The following is a 22284-nucleotide window of genomic DNA, read 5'->3' on the forward strand; positions in this document are numbered from 1 at the left end:
AAGTCTTTTAAAAAGCCAGCTGTATGCATCTGCTTGTTAACATGTAGCATTATTCTGAGCTGGGAATTGTGTATGCAATTCACAGTGTACATGGGCCATTTGTCCTGGGAACATATATTGTGACTGCCAAAACTAAATAGAGTTAGCCAGTTCCCATGAGTGGAACATGATGGTCCTGAAACAAAGAGAAAAAACTGAAAATAAAAGTGACCGCTCTGATTGTTAGGGTGGAAAATGAACTGGAAACAGAAGAAAAATATGAACCAAAAGTGTTTAACTATTTACAAAACTTTTAAATTTAATGATTACTAACAATGACAAAATATTGCAGTGTACTATTTTTTATTTTGGTAAATACTTTGATAAATAACATGTTTAGAATATTAAAAGTAATGTATGATATTCAGTGATGTAGTATAACAAGCTATGTTATGAATAAAAATATTTGTATTTAGTTTAAAATTATAATTAACACTTGTAATTGTTTATGTTAAACATAGAATGAATCTTAGATTTTTTGAATTACAGATTGGTTAGGATTAGGTTCAGAGGCATACAGCAGAAACAACCAACCAACCAAAAAAACCCCAAATAGTGCAGGCTTAAATAAATAAAAACCTAGATAAGCAGTCTGAAGTAATTGGCCCAAGGCTGGTGTGGCAACTCCAGAAAGTTTTCAGGGCCTCTAACTTCACACTTCAAGCCTTGACCATCTCTCAGTTCTACTCTCTTCTTCAAGGTTGAAAGAAGCCTGTGGAACTCATTATCCAATCGCTATTATTGAAAATAGGATGGAAGAAACAAGAAATAAAGGAACCCCCCTCCAACAATTCACACCCTTCTTTCCCCTCATATGCAAATATTTGCAAATTACCTTTCCCAGATGCAAATGTTTCACATAGCTGCAATCTATTGTATATGTAATGTACTTTCTAAATTTTTAATTTAATTCATAATTTCATCTATTAGTCAATCCTCATGCATTCAATAAGTATTAATTGATTATCTTCTTTCTATGTAGTGCTAGGTTTAAGTGAGGAATAAGATGTGGATTCTCTCCTCATAGAATTTACATATTTAGAGGTTAATAATCTATAAGGATTATAGTTCACATGTAATGTGACTAAGGGACATGACCTTGGACACAGAATGCCATGATATTGCAATGTGTGCTTGGCATTTATGTGTCAATTTTCCATGGATCCTGTTTGGGAAAATATGACTCCTAGTGAGAAAATGTTGATCATGAGTCTCCACTCAGTGGATGGGGATGGAATGATGCTTCAGGAAGAAATGATAAGCTGTGTTTCACAGGTCACACAGATCACACACAGAATGTTTGCATTCATTTTACTAGTAAACAGGATGGTTTTCTACTGGTCAGCCAAGAACTCATTTCTGGGATTACCAGACTGCATTTGTGTTTTCTCATCATGTCCCTTAGCAACAATGATGGAGAGTCACTGCAGTACTGATGGTTGCCTTGAAGGCCTTCCTTGTTTTTCCCTTCCTGGGATAATTCCTTCAAACCTCTCATGATTTCTTGGAGTTTGTCTGCTTTTTTTATTGCCTGCCCTTCCAGTTATGACTGGGAGTTCCTATAAATGGTTCTACAAAGACTATGTGGAAGAAAATTAGAGAAAGTAAGGGATGTTGTTGTGCAAGTGAAACAATATTATGTTTAAAGAATTTACAAAATTTATTTCAAGCTTAGCTGTGAAATAAAATACTTTTGCTTGTTATCTTTTGAGTAAATACTGAACAAATATACCAGTAATGAATTCTTAGTTTTCTAGGTTAATTTTTATTTTGGAAATTTTTTTTAAAAATTATAACATTGATAATTACTGTAGAAAATCAGAGAATGTTGTTAAATTAAGATGAAAAGTAAGACTGCCTATAACTCAATTATTCAGAGAAAACCATTCTAAATATTTTAATGGTTTATATAACTACCTCCTTATATACATATAACATTTTGACACAAATTGCTTATAATTTGCCACCTGTATTACCTACTGCTATCAATCAAAATAAAACTTAAGCATCCTTCCTTACCAGTAAATATATATATTGTAGATTGTTATTTTAATGTCAACATTACTTTACTATTTGAATGAAACATTACTTATATATAGATAGCCATGTTTATTTTTGTACTATAAATAAAACTTTAATGGAATACTTACAAATAAATGTTTGCATACTTGTTAATATTTCCTTAGGAAATATTTTTAGAGATAAGATTTGTAGATTAAGGACAGCACACATTGTAATACTTTAAAACATAAAACCAAATGGTTCTTTAAGAAAATTGGGCCAATTATAACAATCACAAATGATCCTCACCATGGCATTTTGTTTAATCACTGGGGATATTTGAAAAATGTTAACTTATTTTTAAAATTTTGTTCATTTAATATTAGGATTGAAGATACCTGCCTATTTTGGGTTACTTTTTTTGCAAATTGTTGTAAGATTTATGTAACTATTAATTTTTTAAGTAATTTAGTCTTTTTGTGATAACATCAATATCATGCCTTTGCATAACAGGCAGTCGACACATACTTATTGGAGAAGGAATGAAAACAATTGAGAATCTTGTATCACTCTAAGGGTATCATTATAAAGAAAAACATGACTGAAAAGCTCTAGAACTGCCCATTAGTTTTATTGATGGCAGCACCCAAAAGGAACATAGCTCCAGATAGTTCCCGCATTGTTTAATGTCATTTAACTAGACAGTGAAAGATAGTGAATGGAGTTATTTGTAATTTAATTCAGCACAATACAACGGTGCTGTACGTTGGGACAGAAATTAGGACAGAGAAGAGATGAAAAGATGAGAGTTTAGAATTTAAGTTAATGTGAAGAGTAACTATCATTAAATGAAAAAATTATGGCATTGATTAAGTAGCTCCATTTTAGACTCTTGGATGGAAAGCTCATATCCACATTTCTTGGATGTTATTTAATACGTTGGTACTTTCTACTATATAAGAGCTTTATAGGCAATTTAATATCCTGAGACGATTTCTGTGATTTTTATTTGTGACTGTAGTACTTGTTTTTCTATTGCCCAGAGACCAGCAGTTTTCCAAAATTATACAATGATTGATACCACAGTATAATTGAGTCTTTCATTGTATGCAGGTTCACTTAATATGGTACAAAGTAGCTCTTAGACATGACCCTGTGTCCGATGAGCTTTAGAAAAACATAAAACAATCACAATTTCTTTGAACTAGCATTTTAAAAACCACTTTTGGTTTCTATTAATTTTAGTTTCAATAAGATAGATTTTTTTCCTGCTGTACATTTGATGATACATAAATTTACTAGCAATGTAACATACTAAGTGAATATGAAACGTAGCAGGTGATTACAAACCACCTGCTAATACATTAGGTACTACTAATACATTAGGTATTAGTACCTAATGTAATTACACTGGTATTAAAAATAATTGGTTTTTGGATTCATTTCCTTCAATAATGACTATATGTTGCATTTAATTCACTATCAATTTTCTTTAAATGTAGGTAATTGCTAACTCGTTGAATCATTGCCTTTGTATAAAAATATGATGTTGTTAACTTTGGACTAGGAAAAAAAAGAAACGACAAACATGACAGAGAAAACCTGTTTCCTGGAAATTCCCGTGGGCCAGGTATGTCTGCTATGTATCCAGGTGAGAAGCCCTTGTAATCACATCAGTGCATATCACAATGTAAATAGGCAGCTGTTTGCCTTCACCTATAAAAGGAGAATGCTTGTTTGGTAGTGAAATGTTATACATCCAAATTAGTTTATCCAATGTTCAATTTCACTTTTATTTTGATATTAGTGGAAAGCAATTTTGAGAACATTGAGAGTTATTTTGCTTTTTTTGTCATCAGTTCATCTTGATTCAAATACTGAACTTTAAAATCAATTTATTTCATTTAACTTGAAAGCTGAAATTTGGTATATAAATTGTTAAGAGTTATAGAACTATCAACTGGCCACTATGTCAAATTTTTCTTTGGGAATCACTCTATTTTTTCTAAAGACTGTATTTGAGATAAGCCAGTAGAGTGTTTTGCTTTTTAAATTCCTTCCTTGTGCTTATATTCTACAAAGCATCTAGATTCGCCTCCTGTTACATTTAAAACGCATTGCCATTAACTGTTGAGATAACGTGGATCAGTCTCAATCAGATAAGGGATATGGAATTTTCAAAAAGTTTATAGTATCTGTTTATGGTATTAAAGTACATTTGTAATTTCAAAACTGGATTTGCAACCTAGGTGCTACACCACAGCCCATCTTGTTCATATGCTCTCACCCTTATTGAGCCGTTTGGCTGGGAAACTGCTAATTTATCTCCTTGTGCACAGCTAGGTAACTTTCAGTGCAGAGAGAGCTTGTGTTTGTTGGTGATGGAGGTGAAGGAGGGAAAGAGCAGCTTTGGGGAACTCAGATCTGCGCTACTTTTGACACTGTGTGGTATGCAAAATCTAAAGAATTTACTGGCCTGGTAGATTAACTACTTACACAGAGAAGAGATAATGGAGACCCGGCATGCTTTCCAGGAAACAGGCAGCTGGGAAGAGAGGGCGTGATTACTCCCCAGCCAGCCTTGCTGAGAAGTGCCCTCACAGCTGAGAGCCATGCAAAGAGGACGACAGAGCTGAGTAAGGCAGATGGGATCTGTTAGCCACCGCTGACTCTAACAATAGGCCAAAAAGGAAAACTGCCACTGTGTTCCCAGACAGTGAATGAGAGGGGCTGGCTGGCACTGCAGTCCCTGAATAGAATTTTAAAGGAGGAGTGGGCTGATCCAGGAGGGAGGGATATCATAAGCACAACTCAATTCAGACTTGTGCCATTATCTTGAGCTGGTGGGCTGTTAATTTGGGTAAAGAGTCTGTGTTCACTAGTGATGGGTGTCAAGAAGGGAAATATTATGTTTGGGAAAGTCAGATCTATGCTACTCTTGCTCTGCCTTGTACTCAATACCTACAAAAAAATTTTTAAAAGTAGTTTCCATGGACATCTACACCTGTTTATCCATCCATTCTTTCCTGAACATTTATTGAGTGGCCAGCCAATACTAGGTAAACTACTGCAGGACAAAAACAATAAGACCCAGCTCTGGTCCAAACCTCTGAAGATCTAGTAAAGAAAATAGACATATTAAAAAACAACAAAATGAATAAATAAAGTCCAAATGCAGTAAGTTACACTAACTTCAAACCAGAAGCGCACTAGAAATCCCGACTATACCCTTGTACCTTATGCTTTTATTTGTAGACGATGATTGAGAGTCAGGTTTTAGTGGCTCCATTGTCTGTTCATTGAAATAGCCCACCTGCCCAAGAAAACAATGACGTAACTAATTTCACTAACGAAGTGCTCTATAAATCATCTAATACCACATGAGGTAAGAGACATGTATCCATGTTTGGACAGATGAGGACACACAAAAGGTAGATAATTAGCTTAATGTCCCACTGCTTGTTTTATTTATTTTTTGAGATGGAATTTCACTCTTGTTGCCCAGGCTGGAGTACAATGGCTCGATCTCAGCTCACCAGAACCTCTGCCTCCCACATTTAAACAATTCTCCTGCGTCAGCCTCCCCAGTAACTGGGATTACAGGCATGCACTGCCACGCCCGGCTAATTTTGTATTTTTAGTAGAGACAGGGTTTCTCCATGCTGGTCAGGCTGGTCTCGAACTCCCGACCTCAGGTCATCCACCTGCCTCAGCCTCCCAAAGTGCTGGGATTAGAGGCATGGTCCACTGCGCCCAGCCCCACTGCTTGTTTTAAAAAGTTTGTAGAAGAGAATTGAAATACATAATAATCATAAATATAAGTCAACATAAGGTGATGAGGACATTATTTTGCTAATGTTAGAAGAGTTGTTTCTTGCAATAAAAGCTTCTGAGTCAGAGAAGGATGATATTTCCCACGAGAGGGAATGGTGACCGGTAGATGGAAGTGGATGGAAGAGAACAGCGCTGAGGGGTCATGTGCATGAGAACTGAGGGTGGGAGCTGGACACAATCCATAGCAATTAAACGCTGTAGATGGGAAAAACCTCCAGATGATTTTTAAGAAGTCATGCTGGATAAAGTACCCTATAAATCCTCTGAGCTTTCCCTAAAGGAAAACTCACAGTAAATACCTATATTATTGCTTAAAGTTGTTTGACTGATAGTTCGTTACGTGTGAATGAGTACAGAGATCAGGCCACAAGTCCGTTTCACTGTATGCCAGTCATATGAACATTGCTAACAGCAGGCTGTCTGTAAAAACCAGTTTGGAGGTGAGAACACCCAAGTTACACTCCAGGTTCTGAGCAAGACATTTCCTCTTTCTGGGCCTGCGGTCTCATGAGAAGTTGCATTTTAAAACCTCAACAGAAGATTTCAGTGGCCGTAGACAAGAAGAAAAGATAATCAGGCTAGTGGCTCAGATCAGGGCTCATCTGGTGTGTGTTCTTTAATTTTCGTATTTTAGAATGCTCCCCTAATAAGCACCATATCTGAGCTGGAAAGACCCAAGCAGAGTCGTTGTCCATATGCCTCCAGGGCTAGGCATAGTCATAGGAACATCATTTCTCCATTATAAAGTTCCAGTAGGAAAACACAATGGAATGAAGGTAAAAGACCACCTCTTCCAGGGATCTGGAAAGAATACAAAGCAAGGGAAAGATGTGAGTCAGGTCTGCTTGACTCTGACTTTATAATATTATTCCCATCGAGTACATTTCTATGACACTAACAACAGCATTCTTTGTAGAAATTATACTAAGCCTCCTTGCATTTGACCATGAATACTGAAAGATCTGGGGGCTTAGCAAAAGAGACTGGTGTACACTAAGAGCCCATGCTGTGATGGATACGGTGCTAGTCACTCATGCTGTCAATGTGCTTTACTTACCTCTCATTTATTCTTTAATACTACCCACCGCATGAGGCAGGAGACATGTATCCATGCTTGGACAGATGAGGACACAGAAAGGGTAAGTAACTACCTTAATGTCCCACTGCTTATAAGGTCAGATGTGATATAAAAACACTACCTTCTAGCCCTCAAGCCTATGTTTGTTTGTTTTACATCATCCCATAAGAATGCTTTTCACATAAGGCTACTGTCTTAGTACCTGTAGTGCCCACTGGGATTGTAAACTGAAGGAAAAGTTTAATTAGGATACTATAGGATTAAAATTATCATGTACCTGTCAGTCAAATATTATACCCTGCTTGATGAAAAGGTACAGCATTTTTGTTATGGGGCAATATGAATAATTTATCACTATACAGTCATGTGTAAATATCATTTGTGCTTATTGCATTAAATAAGATTTTTCATGTCAGTCGCATGTAAAATTGTCTAAGAATTATTCTCAAGCTCATTTCAATTTATGACCTTAGAGGAACCTGCACAGTTATTTTAAAAACCATACAATCCAATAAAAAGTATATAGAGAAATTTCTTCCATGACCAGACTTTGAGAAGAAAGAAGGAAAAATCTCTGCACTATTTACATCTATATATATCTAATACTTAACACAGTGCCTGGAATATTGGTGGTGATAAATATTTTGTTTTCATAAAGGTAGAGGTTTGCTGTTTGCAGTAGTTCATGTCTATACGTCCAGCATTTTGGGAGGCCAAAGGCAGTGGATTGCTTGAGCTCAGGAGTTCAAGACCAACCTGGGCAAGATAGCAAAACTCCATCTCTACAAAAGAAATAAAAATTAGCTGAGCATGGCGGCACATGCATATAGTCTGAGCTATTTGGGGGGGCTGAGGTGATAGTATTGCTTGAACTGGGATGGTGGAGGTTGCAGTGAGCTGTTATTTTACCACTGCACTCCAGCCTGGGTGACAAAGTGAGATCCTACCTTAAAAAAAAAAAAAAAAAAAAAAAAAGGTAGAGGTGGTGGTAGGATGTGAGTGCAAGTATTTTCTATCATGTTCTCTTAAATACATTTAAATTAATGTCCAGATGCAAAGAAGAGATGCATTTGGTGAATAGCATCTCACATTAGGTAATAAGTACAGCAGTTTCTAAGAGTGAAGGCCCTGAAGTCAGGCTGCCCGGATTTAAATCCCAACTCTATGATTTAAGCAAGCCTGCATGTTCCTTAGCCTGTGATATAGGTTAATAATAGAACCAATGTTCTATCACAGGGTTTTTGTGAGGATAAAATGACTGATGCAAGTAAAATACTTAGTTGAGTAATTAAAACATGGTAGGCTTCAATAAATGTTTAATTTTTTAATTAGGTGAAAGAATTAAACTTAGATTCACTATTGGCCAAAGAAATGTCTCACAATGCACTATCATTAAGGATATAGAGAAAAGTAACTTCTAGTCTGATCCAAAAGATCATATTCTGCCCTTGTTTTCTGAATCCCATTTCTGAAAAAGAGACCATGGCAATGGAATAAAAAAATAAAAAAAAAAAAAAAACAGGGATTAAAGCATACTTTTAGGAATTATTACTTTTTCATTATTAGTTCATTCTCCCTGATTTCTAAGTTGAAGTAAACCTCATGCCTCCTCCAATCTTTTGATCAACTCAAAGTTTAATCCTTTCCATTTTAGCTGGATTTGTTCTAAGAAAGGATTGTTGAATTACAGAAGACAACTCAATTTTCACTGAACATGAATGTATTCGATTTTCTTTCTTTTCTTTTTCTTTAATTTCAGGGGATCTTCATATCAAAGTATCATTCTGGGATTTGTGAAAGAATAAAAAGTAATATTTAAAACAAAAAGTGTCTATCAAAAGTGATATGAGGTGGATACATTAATTCGCTTGATGAAATCGTTCTACAATGTATACATAGATCAAACATCACATTGTACCCCATAAATATACACAATTAGTATCTGTCAACTGAGAAAAAAAAGTGATGTGGAGGTAAGGTGATAACCCCATGAATGGAAAAAAAGCTACCATGCTTTTAGCCTGCAATATGGGTTGATAATTGATGTATCAAGATGTAAAACAGCATCATTATCTTTTTGTAAGAACCTCATGTTTCACGATGAGGAAATAAAGTACCCAAGAAAACATTTTCCTGCCTAGAGGTTTTTATATAAATAAATATATTGCCCTTTTCCTGTTCTTCTCCACCAGAGTTAAACAATGGACACTTAGAAGGGAAATGATGTCAACACCCTATTGATAAAAATCAAGCTATGCTGGAGGAAACACAATAGAAAAAAAACACAGCTTTCTAGCTTCTGTAGTTTGTTATGATAACTCCATGAACCTTTATTAAATGTAAAGCATAATTTCATTTTAGCCCCATGCTGACTTAAGTTTACTATGGATGCACAGCTTTCATATTCATATCTTTTAGCAAAGATAACTAGGATATCCAAAGCAAAGATAATTGTCTTTGGCAGCTAGAATTCATAGCTTTGAATGTGTGTAACTCTTTTTTTTTTTTTTTTCCAGTTTGAAATTTGACTGGCATTCCAATGCATTTCACAGCTATTCATTCTGGGAAAGGCCATTTCAGCAGAGTTTACAGAATGATTGTGGAAAATATCTTGAAGACCATTTATCAATTTAATGATACCAAATAAATGCTTGGCAGAACATCCACACTATAGATAAAAGATAGCATAAAATATGTGAAGATTGCAAATTTGCCCGTGGCAAATTTGCAGCGATAGAGTGGATGTATTGCAAATTAATCTTATTCTCAAGGAAGTGATTTCTTCCATGAATGTTCTAGTTTGTTGAATGAGCATAGAGCTAGATGACCTATTTTGCCAGTTCAGAAAACCAAGGTCAAACCTCTTTTTAGTCTTTAAGTTAATGTCTTGACTCCTCTCCTGCTGTTGTGCAAACTATTTTGAAGAAGAAACTATTATAATAGTAATAAGCTTAACATATTTTGCCATCAATATTTCTCAGTTATTAACTGGACGTAGTAATTGAAGGACACCCTCCATTGTATCTGAAATGAACGTTTAAAATCTTTCATATAATCCCCACAACAAAGAAGATTTAATCCTGCTAGTCACTGCTGTTTCTCAGGTAGAACAATGATGTACCATGTGTTACAAAGGGAGGAGAAGGACATTGTTTAAAATGAATAGTACCATAGCATCACCAGAGGTGAGGTACCATACTCACTCACCACAAGTCCGAAGTATCCAACTGGGAGATGTAAAATGCTTTACATACTAGAACTCTCTATTCTTCATTGCATGTGATATCAGAGGTCCTATTTTAATCAGAGCCCAGGCAGTATGGAGGACTCAGTCTCCACTACAATATAAGAACTCAAGGAAGCAATAAAGGTAAGAAAACTACACTCTGAGGAGCCCCTTGTATTAGTTTAACCAGATCTTCCTTCTTTCCGGCAGTCTTAGGTCATACAGAGTCTAAAACACTGGTTCTCACGACAAAAATAAAATGAAATATTGTCCTTGAGATAACCTTGGAGATTGCTCAGCTGGCTCAATCCTTTCTACTCATGAAGACAACAGAGTACAAAATAATAATAACAGCAATAACAATACATAATAATAACTTGTTCTATACCATAGTCTAAATGGATTTAGTCTATTTATATAATGAATGAATGAACAGATAAAAGGAATAAAGAAAAAAAGTAAGGCTTAATTCATGTCACATTCTGAGACTAAATTCAATACATTGTTTCTTACCCTACCTTGTTTTTGATCTCCTTAAATTTCTGTGAAATCAATATATAATTATTTAATGATAGCCTCATACAAAGAGAGAGAGAACAAGAGTCTTCACTATTGGGTTTTTGTCTAATTTAATTATGGCTGTTAAGTTTCAAATCAGAAAAACAAAACCTAAAATATATATCAACATAATAATAAAATTGATAGAGGAGGAAAACAAGTTTGTATTAGTCAGAGTTCTCTAGAGGGACAGAACTAATAAGATAGATAATTATATAAAGGGGAGTTTATTAAGTATTAACGCACATGATCTCAAGGTCCCACAATAGGCCATCTGCAAGCTAAGGAGCAAGGAAAGTCAGTCTGATACCCAAAACTGAAGAACTTGGATTATAATGTCCTCCCAGCATGGGAGAAGGATGTAGGCCGGGAGGCTAGATCAGTCTCATTTTTTCACATTTTTCTGCTTGCTTTATATTCACTGGCAGCTGATTAGATTGTGCCCACCAGATTAAAGGTGGGTCTGCCTTCCCCAACTCACTGACCCAAATGTTAACCTCCTTTGGCAACACCCTCACAGACACAAACAGGGACAATACTTTGCATCCTTCAATCCAATCAAATTAACACTCATATTAACCATCACAAGTTTACCCCTTGTCAACTTGAACCCATACACATCTCCTGAGATCATATCTAATCTTCAAATAAAGACAATAATAAGGTCATAATTATGCCTAACATAATACAACTGTACTTTGTACAACTGGAAACACACCAATCCCTAACTCAAATACTATTACATAAAGTTAACAATACTTAAATGCTGAAATGAAATCAATCAATCTTATGTCACATAATAAAGGAAAAAAGAAAATAATTTTTTTTTTGCACAAGTGTATATATGCGCAAACATGTTTTTAACAAAGAAGAATGAAATACTCCTGACAATTACAGTCCTCATTTCTGCAGCTGGTCACATAGATATAGCTGGTATTGATGACTACCTTCTTCTAGTACCCATTCTGTATTCTCTTTGCCTTCAGCAAACACCTCAGCAAGTCGTGGGTTTTTTGTTGTTGTTGTTGTTGTTGTTTTTTCTGGTGGAGTGACCCAAACCTTCATTCCTGAAGGGTCTGGGCCATTTGTAGTTCTGCCTGGATTGGGTTGTTGTAGTTTCCCATTTACCTTAATCACAGGGCATGGTAATACACTAGGAGTGATGGTGAGTGGTGCCATATCCACTTCCACCCCTTGATTCCTGGACCCATGAACCCTGGCTATGGGAGATGCAGTACCATATATTGGATGCTGATTCAGAGAATACAAGGCCTTCCAGAGAACTTTGCCCCAGGCCTGCAAAGCAATGTCACCTAGTTAGCATTTTCATTGTGACTTCAAAAGGCCATTCCACCATTCTATGAATCCAGCTGTTTCAGGATGATGGAGGAACATGGTAAGACCAGTGAATTCCATGAGCATTAGCCCACTGCCTCACTACTTTAGCTGTACAGTGAGTGCCTTGGTCAGAGGCAATACTGTGTGGAATACCATGATGGTGGATAAGGCATTCCGTGAGTCCACAGATGGCAGTCTTGGCATAAGGATTGCGTGCGGGATAGGTAAACCCATATCCAGAGTAAGTATCTATTCAGGTGAGGAGAAACCTCTGCCCTTTCAATGATGGAACAGGTCCAACATAATCAACTTGCCACCAGGTAGCTAACTGATCACCCCAAGGAATGGTGCCATAATGAGGACTCAGTGTTGGTTTCTACTGCTGAAAACAGGGCACTCAGCAGTGATGATAGCCAGGTCAGCCTTTGTGAGCGGAAGTCCATGTTGCTGAGCCCATGCATAACCTCCCTCCCTGCCACCATGGCCACTTTGTTCATGAACCCATTGGGCGATGACAGGGGTGACTGGGGAAAGAGGCTGAGTGGTGTTCACAGAATGGGTCATCCCATCCTATCCACCTGATTATTAAAATCTTCCTCTGCTGAGGTCACCTGTTGGTGATCTCTCACATGGGATACAAATATCTTCACAGTTTTTGACCACTCAGAAAGACCTATCCACATACCTCTTCCACAAGTTTCTTTGTCACCAATTTATCAATCATGCTTCTTTTAAGTTCCTGACCATCCAGCCAAACCATTGGCTACTGCCCATGAATCAGTATATAATTGTACATCTGGCCATTTCTCTGTCCATGCAAAGTGCACAACTAGGTGCACTGCTTGAAATTCTACCCACTGGAAAGATTTTTCCTTCACTGCTGTCCTTCAGAGATGTCCTAGAAAGGGGCTGTAGTGCTGCAGCTGTCCACTTTCTGCATATTGTGGAGAACCATGTGTAACCAGGCCCTACCTAGTCTTCTCTTCCTCTGTCAACTGATCATAGGGAACTCCTCACGAGGCCATCGGTACAGGCTGGGTGAAAGAAGGCAGGGTGGCAGAAGTGGAGACCATGGACATTTGAGATACTTCCCCATGTAACTTATTCATGCCTTCAGGACCTGCTTGAGTTTGATCACGTATATACCACTTCCATTTGATGATGGAATGCTGCTGTACATTCTAGCCACACTGGCAGCTAATTAGATGGTGCCCACCCAGATCAAGGGTGGATCTGCCTTTCCCAGCTCACTGACTCAAATGTTAATCTCCTTTGGCAACACCCTCACAGACACACCCAGGATCAATATTTTGCATTCTTCATTCCAATCAAGTTGATGCTCAGAATTAACCATCACAGAACTCATGAAGGATCCTGGGACCATTCCTCAGGGAGGTAAAAAGCTCAACTGCATTGCATTAGGGAATTTATTTTTTGAGTGTTATTATTGACTTAATCAATGTTTTGTTACTCATAAGGAATTGGCTACCATACTACTATTGTAGCAAGACTACAACCTTGAAACTCTTAGGACAGATTTACTGTATCTGAATTTTCAAGAGACTCTCTTATTCATTTCCAGAGATTCTGAAATTGGAGAGAGAGATATTGAGGATAATTTCATCCAAAACATTTTTTCCTAAATTATTTAGAAATACCTTTTGAATTATATAAAATTTATTTTTTATAAAAATACACCATAAACCTGAAAATATATGGAAGTAGCATAACTTGGTGTGGAAGGAAGGAAGGAAGGAAGGAAGGAAGGGAGGGAGGGAGGAAGGAAGGAAGGAAGGAAGGAAGGAAGGAAGGAAGGAAGGAAGGAAGGAAGGAAGGAAGGAAGGAAAGAAGAAAGAAAAGAAAAGAAAAAAGAAGGGAGAGAGGGAAGAAAGGAAGAAAGGAAAAGAGAAAGAAACAGAAAGAAAGAGAAAGAAGAAAGAAAGAAAGAAAGAAAGAAAGAAAGAAAGAAAGAAAGAAAGAAAGAAAGAAAGAAAGAAAGAAAGAAAGAAAGAAAGAAAGAAAGAAAGAAAGAAAGAAAGAAAGAAAGAAAGAAAGAAAGAAAGAAAGAGAAAGAAAGGAAGGAAGGAAAGAAAGGAAGGAAGGAAAGGAAAGAAAGAAAAGAAAGATAGAAAAGAGAGAAAAGAAAGGAGTCATATAATCCCACAATTTGAAATGCTACTTGAAATTGGAGTCTGATAAGCCTGTGGTAAATTGCATTCCAGTTACTGGCCAGTCCTATAATGTTAAACCTCAGTCTACATCTATGTCTGTGGATGAGAGGCAATAACCTCTCTTTGTTGTAGGCATTAACATAATACATAGAGATTGCCTCATATAGTGATACACTGGCTACATCATAGAGTTTCAAAAGATAATTTCATTTTTGTTATTTTTGCCTGCTACAGATATTCTGTTAGAGGGTAAAAATCTTCTAATTGTGAACATAGATAAGGAAGACAAAGATGTAGAGCATCACTGTGAGAACTCCCTTGTTTTTCAGATTGTATTTGAAGCTTTTAGGGGTTTACTGATAGTCACATGAACTAAGGGAAAGCAGTATATCTTTCACATCTAGTAAATATCTAATTTTAAAACAGAAAACCATGATCAATTCTTAAAGGAAAGAGAGAAATCAATGTAAGAATACATAGGAAACTGGTAAGGTTGCCTCTAGGAAGGAGGAATAAGGGATTAATGTGGAGATGGTAGAGTCAGTTTTCACTTTACTCACTTTTATATTTTGGTATAGTGTGTACGCATTTTTGGCATCATTATTTTAAATAGTATTTTTTTAAGAAACAGACACTGAAGATAAATGGCGTTTAAGTAAATCAGCACAATGTATTCCAAGCAGTCAGGTCTTCTACAGTTTTAGAAAAACTTCTGTACTTTGCAGGGAATCAGTTGGGAGCAGAAAGTTTTTCAAGCGTATTCTTCACAGACATGCTATTTTATGAATCAAAGTATCTCTTGTGTGTTCAAGTAATACTCTAAACTATCTTTAAAATTTATAGATAGAAACTCTCATCAGAACCTGCTAAGCAATGATTATTTAACTAAGTAGCAAATATTAAAAAACACACACACACAGACACACAATAAGCAAAGCTCTTGGCTAGTCCTTTGGTGGAGAGGTACTAGAAGGAAGTTGTAAAATATACTATAAATGTGTTTAAGCTATAAAATAATCTTATCTGGATTATGATGCAGTGGGGAAGATGAACACATTTTAAAAACCATTATAAGGTATCCTGCAGTACATTTTATAAATGCATAGCATTAATAAATACTATATGACATGGAGAGAAAATGATATTTTTGTGTGTAGAGAAATTTAAGAAACTGTCTTTGGAGAAGGTGATAGAAGAATGGATATCTGAAGGTTGTCTACGGAGTAAAGGGCCTTGCAGACAGTAAGAGCACTTCAGTTAAGGAGCTGGGGTTGGTAAGCACAGGGAGTGCTTAGACAGGAAAGGGTACGAGGGTACCAGAGGAGGGCAATATATTAGGAGACAGATAGACCTGGCACAGTGGTTCATGCCTGTAATCCTAGCACTTTGGGAGGCCGAGGCAGGTGGATCACCTGAGGTCAGGAGTTCAAGACCAGCCTGGCCAACATGGCGAAACCCTGTCTCTACTAAAAATACAGAATTTAGCCAGGCATTGTGCTGGGTGCCTATAATCCCAGCTACGCAGGAGGCTGAGGCAGGAGAATCTCGTGAACCTGGGGGACAGAGGATGCAGCAAGCCAAGATCACATCACTATACTCTAGCCTGGGCAAAACAGTGAAACTCCATCTTAAAAAAAAAAAAAAAAAAAAGGAGACAGACTCCAGTCAGGAAAGAGCCAAACCGCATCAGGATTTGAACATCAGGTTGAGGACTTAGAACTTTTTTCTAGAAAAACTGGGGAACATTTGAAGATTTTTCAGCCAAGTTAACATTTTCAGATGATAACTTTGTGTCAGTATAACAGATGAACTGGCATGAGGAGCATCTCAGGACTGTGAGATTAGAATAGACTTTTGAGATGGTACCTGAATAGGAGCCTCATTATATGTCAATCCTGGCCCTGACTGCTCCTGCCAAAGCAATAAAATGTGGAACTACCTAGGGGGACAACTGCAAAACAGGCACGTCTCATGCCTCTTACACATTTTTGTTTAATCTGGAATTTTGGTTAACATCGTGAAGAGAAACACATGTCTGGCACCATTCATGATTACCTTAAGTGAAGAGGTGATTCAAAAGCAATTGGCTCTGTTACACGGAGCATGACCACAATTATGCTGGAGGTCATGACTATTTGAATCGATAAAAGAATATGAGTCGAGATGTTGCTCCCTTAGGAGTTTCAGGAGAGTCCATTTTCAATATCTACACTAAGGTTTCTTCTAATTTGGATGATTTTTACTTTGAAACTGGTTTTGTATAACAAAATATTATGCAGTAGCTTCCAGGGATAATTTCCTAAGGTAAGGTTTTAGTTATAGCTTGTGATTTGTTTTGTAAATTAGAGATTTTTTTTTCCCCAATTCAAGAAGCTAAGAGTTACGTCTGGAATTCTTTGGAAGAGCTATACTGGTTAAGTGCCTGGCTCACACTCTAAAAAATGCTTTTCTAGTTTAAGGACGCTCAAGCAGAAGCCGTCATTTCTGATTTGCCCATGGTGTCAAACATCAGAAGAATTTTCCAATGGGCCTTTATGAGTTTTATTTTCGCTTCAATTAGGAAGATACCTGGGTGTTTAATCGGGGCTTCTCAAGCTACTGGAGCAGAGCTAGAGCAAATGACCTCATTCACTTGGAGAAATAAAGTAACAGTGTCACAGATGCTTCGTAAACCTTCACATAATTGCAAATGGGAGGTAAGGGAAATATCAGAAGAGAAATTTGGATCAAAGAACATTATATCCATATATGTAGCTGTGTTTCTCTTATCATGAGCTTTCAAAACAATACACACTTGCCAGCAAAGACAAAAGGAAAGCTACTTTCATAACAAAATATTCATTAAGAAGATTCATTTTATTTAACTGGAACTAGGTTACAATGTCAGTAGAATTTAACCAATTTCCAGCAATATGATTTTTCTGGTCATCAAGGGAAACTTTGTATTTGAGTTCTGATTTAGACCATGGGTTCTTTAGCGAAGAGAGGAGATCTTGAGTGTGCTGTTCATGTTGTTTTTAAAATATAGGCTATAAAAAAAGTCTCAAATCCCCTTAAGAATTAAGTTGGTGCCAGAGATTTCCAGAAAAAAAAAAAAAAAGAAAGAAAACAGTGAAGCTTGAAGAGCTTATAAAAGAAGTAACTTGGGTATAGTTTAGCTTTCATACCAGGTGGTCATTGTAAAGTACAGGAGTCTCCTGGAATGGTGAAGAAATAAGAGAAAACAAAGGCTTTACCGGAAAGAGACCTTCAGAGAGGTTTGCGCAAATCTGGGGAAGTAGTGTTGCCTCAGGAAAAGATTTATGTACCCAGGTGGATATATCTCTCCAACCTGAAGCCACATGAAGCAGAAAGCTGTAAAATTTAAAAAAATCCAAGCAGAGTGAGCTAAGAGAACTCTGAAGGTAGTGAGAAGTCCTAAGGAGGCAACTTAAGGTCTGGTTTCTGATCAGCTGTGAGTTGTGCTTAAAAACTGCTCCCATTCAGAGATCGCTTTCAGTGAGGCCTGATTGTGTCACAGCTGTGATAAAGCACCAACGTACTAGTGCTGTGAGTCCACAGTGTGTCTATGAATGATTTTAAATTTAGGAAGACACCCTAAATGAGTTAGATTTAAATTTGCACTTGTTGATAAGAATGAAACTTATTAAAACTTTTACTTCTTTAAAAGCGTTTTCAATATTAGCACTTATAATATGTAAGTAATATGAGTACATGTTTAAAAAGTTAACTGCTAACTGCTGTTTTGTTATTTTAACATAGGTATTGGGTGAGTAGGAAAGGAATAGAAATGACTAAAATTTAAGGCTGTGATCAGTGGTGCATGAAAGTATACTTGGTGCCCACTTTTTTTCAGTGGCAGCCACCTGTTTTATGCCTGCAGAATTTATGTAAAAAGTTGCTGAGTCTAATAAGCTCCAAATTATGGAGAGAGGGCTGAAAAACAAGATATTATTTGGGACAAGTGTAAGAAATGGTAGCTGTAGCTATTCTACGTCTCTGAAGTGTGACAAAGTCTGAATTCCAAAGTTGGTCATTTCAAGTATTTCATCAAGCTGTAATTTAACCTCCAGGGTTTATCTCTTTGCTTTTAAAGGATTATTCTTTAAACTAAGCCTACAGCCATTCTGGAATAATCAAATTTGCTCAGGACACATCATATATAATACTACCTCACTTTTTCCCCAACTCCTTTATATTGGTGTTAGGTTACTGACCCTCTGAACATCTCTGTAAGGCACATATCAAAGGTCCCATATTAGTGTTGAAACAGTTAAACCACAGACAACTTGGAAGGCTGTGCTACAGTAAAATATATGACATGTATTTTGTATTTTTGGGGAGATGGATATTTTTCTCTTTTTTTCTTACTTGGCAAGATGCATGACAGACCAGAGAGAAGGAAAAATAGGCAAATTCATTATTTTCAATTAATAGGGGTCATACTAAATCCCCACAAATTTCTAAACTATTTGCTTTGATTTAGGTTTCCAGACTATGAAGAAACCTTACAGAATTGCTATATGAACAGCAACTATTTAAATGTTCATCTTCGTAGCCACTAATTAAAATAAAGAGGAAAAATTTAACAAACTTTTATTTTTGGCAAATACATTTAATTTGAAATAAGTATGTACCCTACTTTATTTTTATAAAACAATCTTCTTAGAAAAATAAATAGAATTATTTTTGTTTTCTATCATGCAGGGATGAATGCAGGTTTCGTAGGTAGTATGGAGGCTTACACAAGTAGAGATCTCAAAGAAAAGTAAAAGAAAATTACAAATACAATATTAGCTATATGCAAATATTTACTGAAAATGAGAAAAACATCACAATAAATTTCAAAATTTCCCAAGGTCACAAATACAATAGGCATCGAAAATCCAGAAAAAGCATAATAGTTGTATTAATTTATTGTCTCTTTTTTTGTATGATTTAACATTACAGTAATGTAATATTTTCTATAAAGATAATAGAAAGAAACTTTTGTCTTTGCTTTATCATAGTTGAATGAGAATTTTTGTTCAGTCGTTTGGAAAAGTTTCTCTTAGCTCCATAAATCATATCAATAATGTTATGTAGGATTGCTGTCAAGTATATGGAAAAATCTCTATCAAATGTCTTTCATAGAAGAACTTACAATTTCAGGTTCATTTTCGGGTTTCTTGTGCAGTGACTAATCTTACATGCTCTTTGAATGAGCATGATTGATGACAATCAAAGAACCTCCCTTTGAGTCCAGGAGCATTAGGAGGGTACTTGGAGCTATTCCTGCATTCCAACAGGTAGCAGTTACTTACCTGTGCATTAAAGTGATAGTGTGTCACATAAATGTATCCCACTAAACCCAAAATGAAAGTATCCCCAACTTAACTTCTCTTTAGCCAGATTCCAAATGTGTGTGTGGCCATTCCAAACCCTATGGCACTGCGGGAAGTCAGTATGGAAAATGACAGCAGAACAACTGTGGTTAAAATGTCTTATGATTGGAAATTTCACCAAAATTATAATGATCTTGTAAACATTGCTAGGGTACCCTTAATGGAGGAGCCTGCACAAGTGAAAGGCCAAAATCATTGTAAATTTACTTCTGTTAAATTTAACAAACTAATAAAGCTACAGATTTGTTTAGAGTAAAATTCAGAGTACTAATGTGTGTGAGAGTTAAGATGTATACTGATGGGCATTCTTTTGTTATGCAATAAATAATGATGTGAGTTGATTGCAGTACCATATTTACTGTAGCAGTATGATATATGAGTGAGTGTTAATAACACTAAGATTTTTATGAAGGGACAGTAATTTTTTTTAAGTTCAGTGAATTCTAATGTTAAGTAAGTCCCCCAAATTTAAGTGTTCTCAAAGGCATTATCTACAGTTGAGGTTGCAGAGTAAATGGCCAATTAAATAGTAAAATGTTTAAATGTTTGGCTAGAATAATGAGACATTTTGAGCATTTTTCTGAATATAAAATTAATCCTGAGATGGCAAAAAAAAAAAAAAATGTAAGAAAGTACAAGTAAACTATCAAAAGACCAAATATATAAGGCAATATTGTTTTGGGACTTCTGTAAAGAAGATCACATAATGCCACTTGGTATATAGCATTGCAGGAAGTCAGGGACCGCGAACGGAGGGACCCTGTGTTGTGCCGCACAGTTAGGCAGCAGCAGGCGCGGAGCAGTAGCCGCCCTGGGAGGGAGCCATGAAGCACTAAGAGATGGAGATTCTGGATGCAAAGACAAGGGAGAAGCTGGTTTCCTGGACAAGGTGGAGCCCCATGCCACCATTGCGGAGATCAAGAACCTCTTCACCAAGACCCATCCGCAGTGGTACCCTGCCCACCAGTCCCTCCACCTGGACCCCAAGGGCAAGTCCCTGAAGGATGAGGATGTTCTGAAGAAGCTGCCCATGGGCGCCACGGCCATACTCTACTTCCGGGACCTGAGGGCCCAGATCAGCTGGGTGACGGTCTTCCTAACAGAGTACGCGGGGTCCTTTTCATCTATCTGCTCTTCTACTTCTCAGTGCCCTTCATTTGTGGCCACAAATATGACTTCACATCCAGTTGGCACACGGTGGTGCACCTGCCCTGCATCTGTCACTCATTCCACTACGTCAAACTCCTGCTGGAGACGCTCTTCGTGTGCCACTTCTCCCATGGCACCATGCCTTTGCCCAACATCTTCAAGAACTGCACCTACTACGGGGGCTTCAATGCCAGGCTTCGTGCCTGGCCTATTATATAAACCATCTGCCACCTACTTACGGAGCTCAGCAGGTGAAACTGGCACTCGCCATCTTCGTGATCTGCCTGTGCTTGGCGGCTTCTCCATCCACATGGCCCTGTGGGACCTGCAGCCCGCTGGGTCCAAGACCCGGAAGATCCCGTACCTCACCAAGAAGCCTTTCACGTGGCTCTTCCTGCTGGTGTCCTGCCCCAACTACACCTACGAGGTGAGGTCCTGGATCAGTTTCGCCACCATGACCCAGTGTCTCCCAGTGGCCCTGTTCTCCCTGGTGAACTTCACCCAGATAACCATCTGTGCCAAGGGCAAGCACCGCAGCTACCTGAAGGAGTTCCAGGACTACCCGCCCCTGCGCATGCCCATCATCCCCTTCCTGCTCTGAGCGCTCACACCTGCCAGGGCTCAGCCCCTCACCAGGCAGCATTCTGGCGGGGAAGTGGGGCCCAAAGCTCTCCAGCACCCGGAATAAAGCCCGCCTGCCCCAGTCAAAAAAATGTATATTTATATTTATATATATGTATATATACACACACAAAATTAGCCTGGCACAGTAGTGCGTGCCTGTAGTCCCAGCTACTTGGGAGGCTGAGGCAGGAGAATCACTTGAACCTGGGAGGCCGAGGTTGCAGTGAGCTGAGATTGCACCATTGCACTCCAGCCTGGGGGACAAGAGCCAGACTTCATCTCAGCCTCCTGAGTAACTGGGATTACAGGCACCTGCCACCACGCCCAGCTAATGTTTTGTATTTTTAGTAGAGACAGTGTTTCACCATGTTGGCCAGGCAAGGTGGCTCACTCCAGTAATCCCAGCACTTTGGGAGGCCTAGGTGGGCAGATCCCCTGAGGTCAGGAGTTCAAGACTAGCCTGACCAACATGGTGAAACCCTGTCTCTACTAAAAATATGAAAAGAATTAGCTGGGCATGGTGCCAAGCTCCTGTAATCCCAACTACTCGGGAGACTGTGGTGCACTGGCCAGGGGAACCCTCCCCCAATATTTCAACATAGGTTCTTTCTGTTTTCCCTAAGTGTCCACTGTTCTGAGAAATAAAGAGAAAGAGTACAAAGGGAGAAATTTTACAGCTGGGCCACTGGGAGTGACATCATATATCAGTAGGTCCGTGATGCCCACCTGAGCTGCAAAACCAGCAAGTTTTTATTAAAGATTTCAAAAGGGGAGAGGGTGCAAGAACAGGGAGTAGGTAACAAAGATCACATGCTTCAAAGGACAAAAAGGAGAACAAAGATCACATACTTCTGAGGAAACAGGACCAGGGCAAAATCAGAA

At 37.7% G+C, this 22284-nt stretch overlaps 1 pseudogene; it reads left to right on the plus strand.

Moving 5' to 3' along the window:
- Positions 1-20389: 20389 nt before the first annotated feature.
- LOC126954507 (very-long-chain enoyl-CoA reductase-like) lies at positions 20390-21381 on the plus strand (annotated as a pseudogene).
- The last annotated feature ends 903 nt before the right edge of the window (positions 21382-22284 follow it).

This window comes from Macaca thibetana, chromosome 5 (assembly GCF_024542745.1).
Source record: "Macaca thibetana thibetana isolate TM-01 chromosome 5, ASM2454274v1, whole genome shotgun sequence".
Lineage (NCBI taxonomy): Eukaryota > Metazoa > Chordata > Mammalia > Primates > Cercopithecidae > Macaca > Macaca thibetana.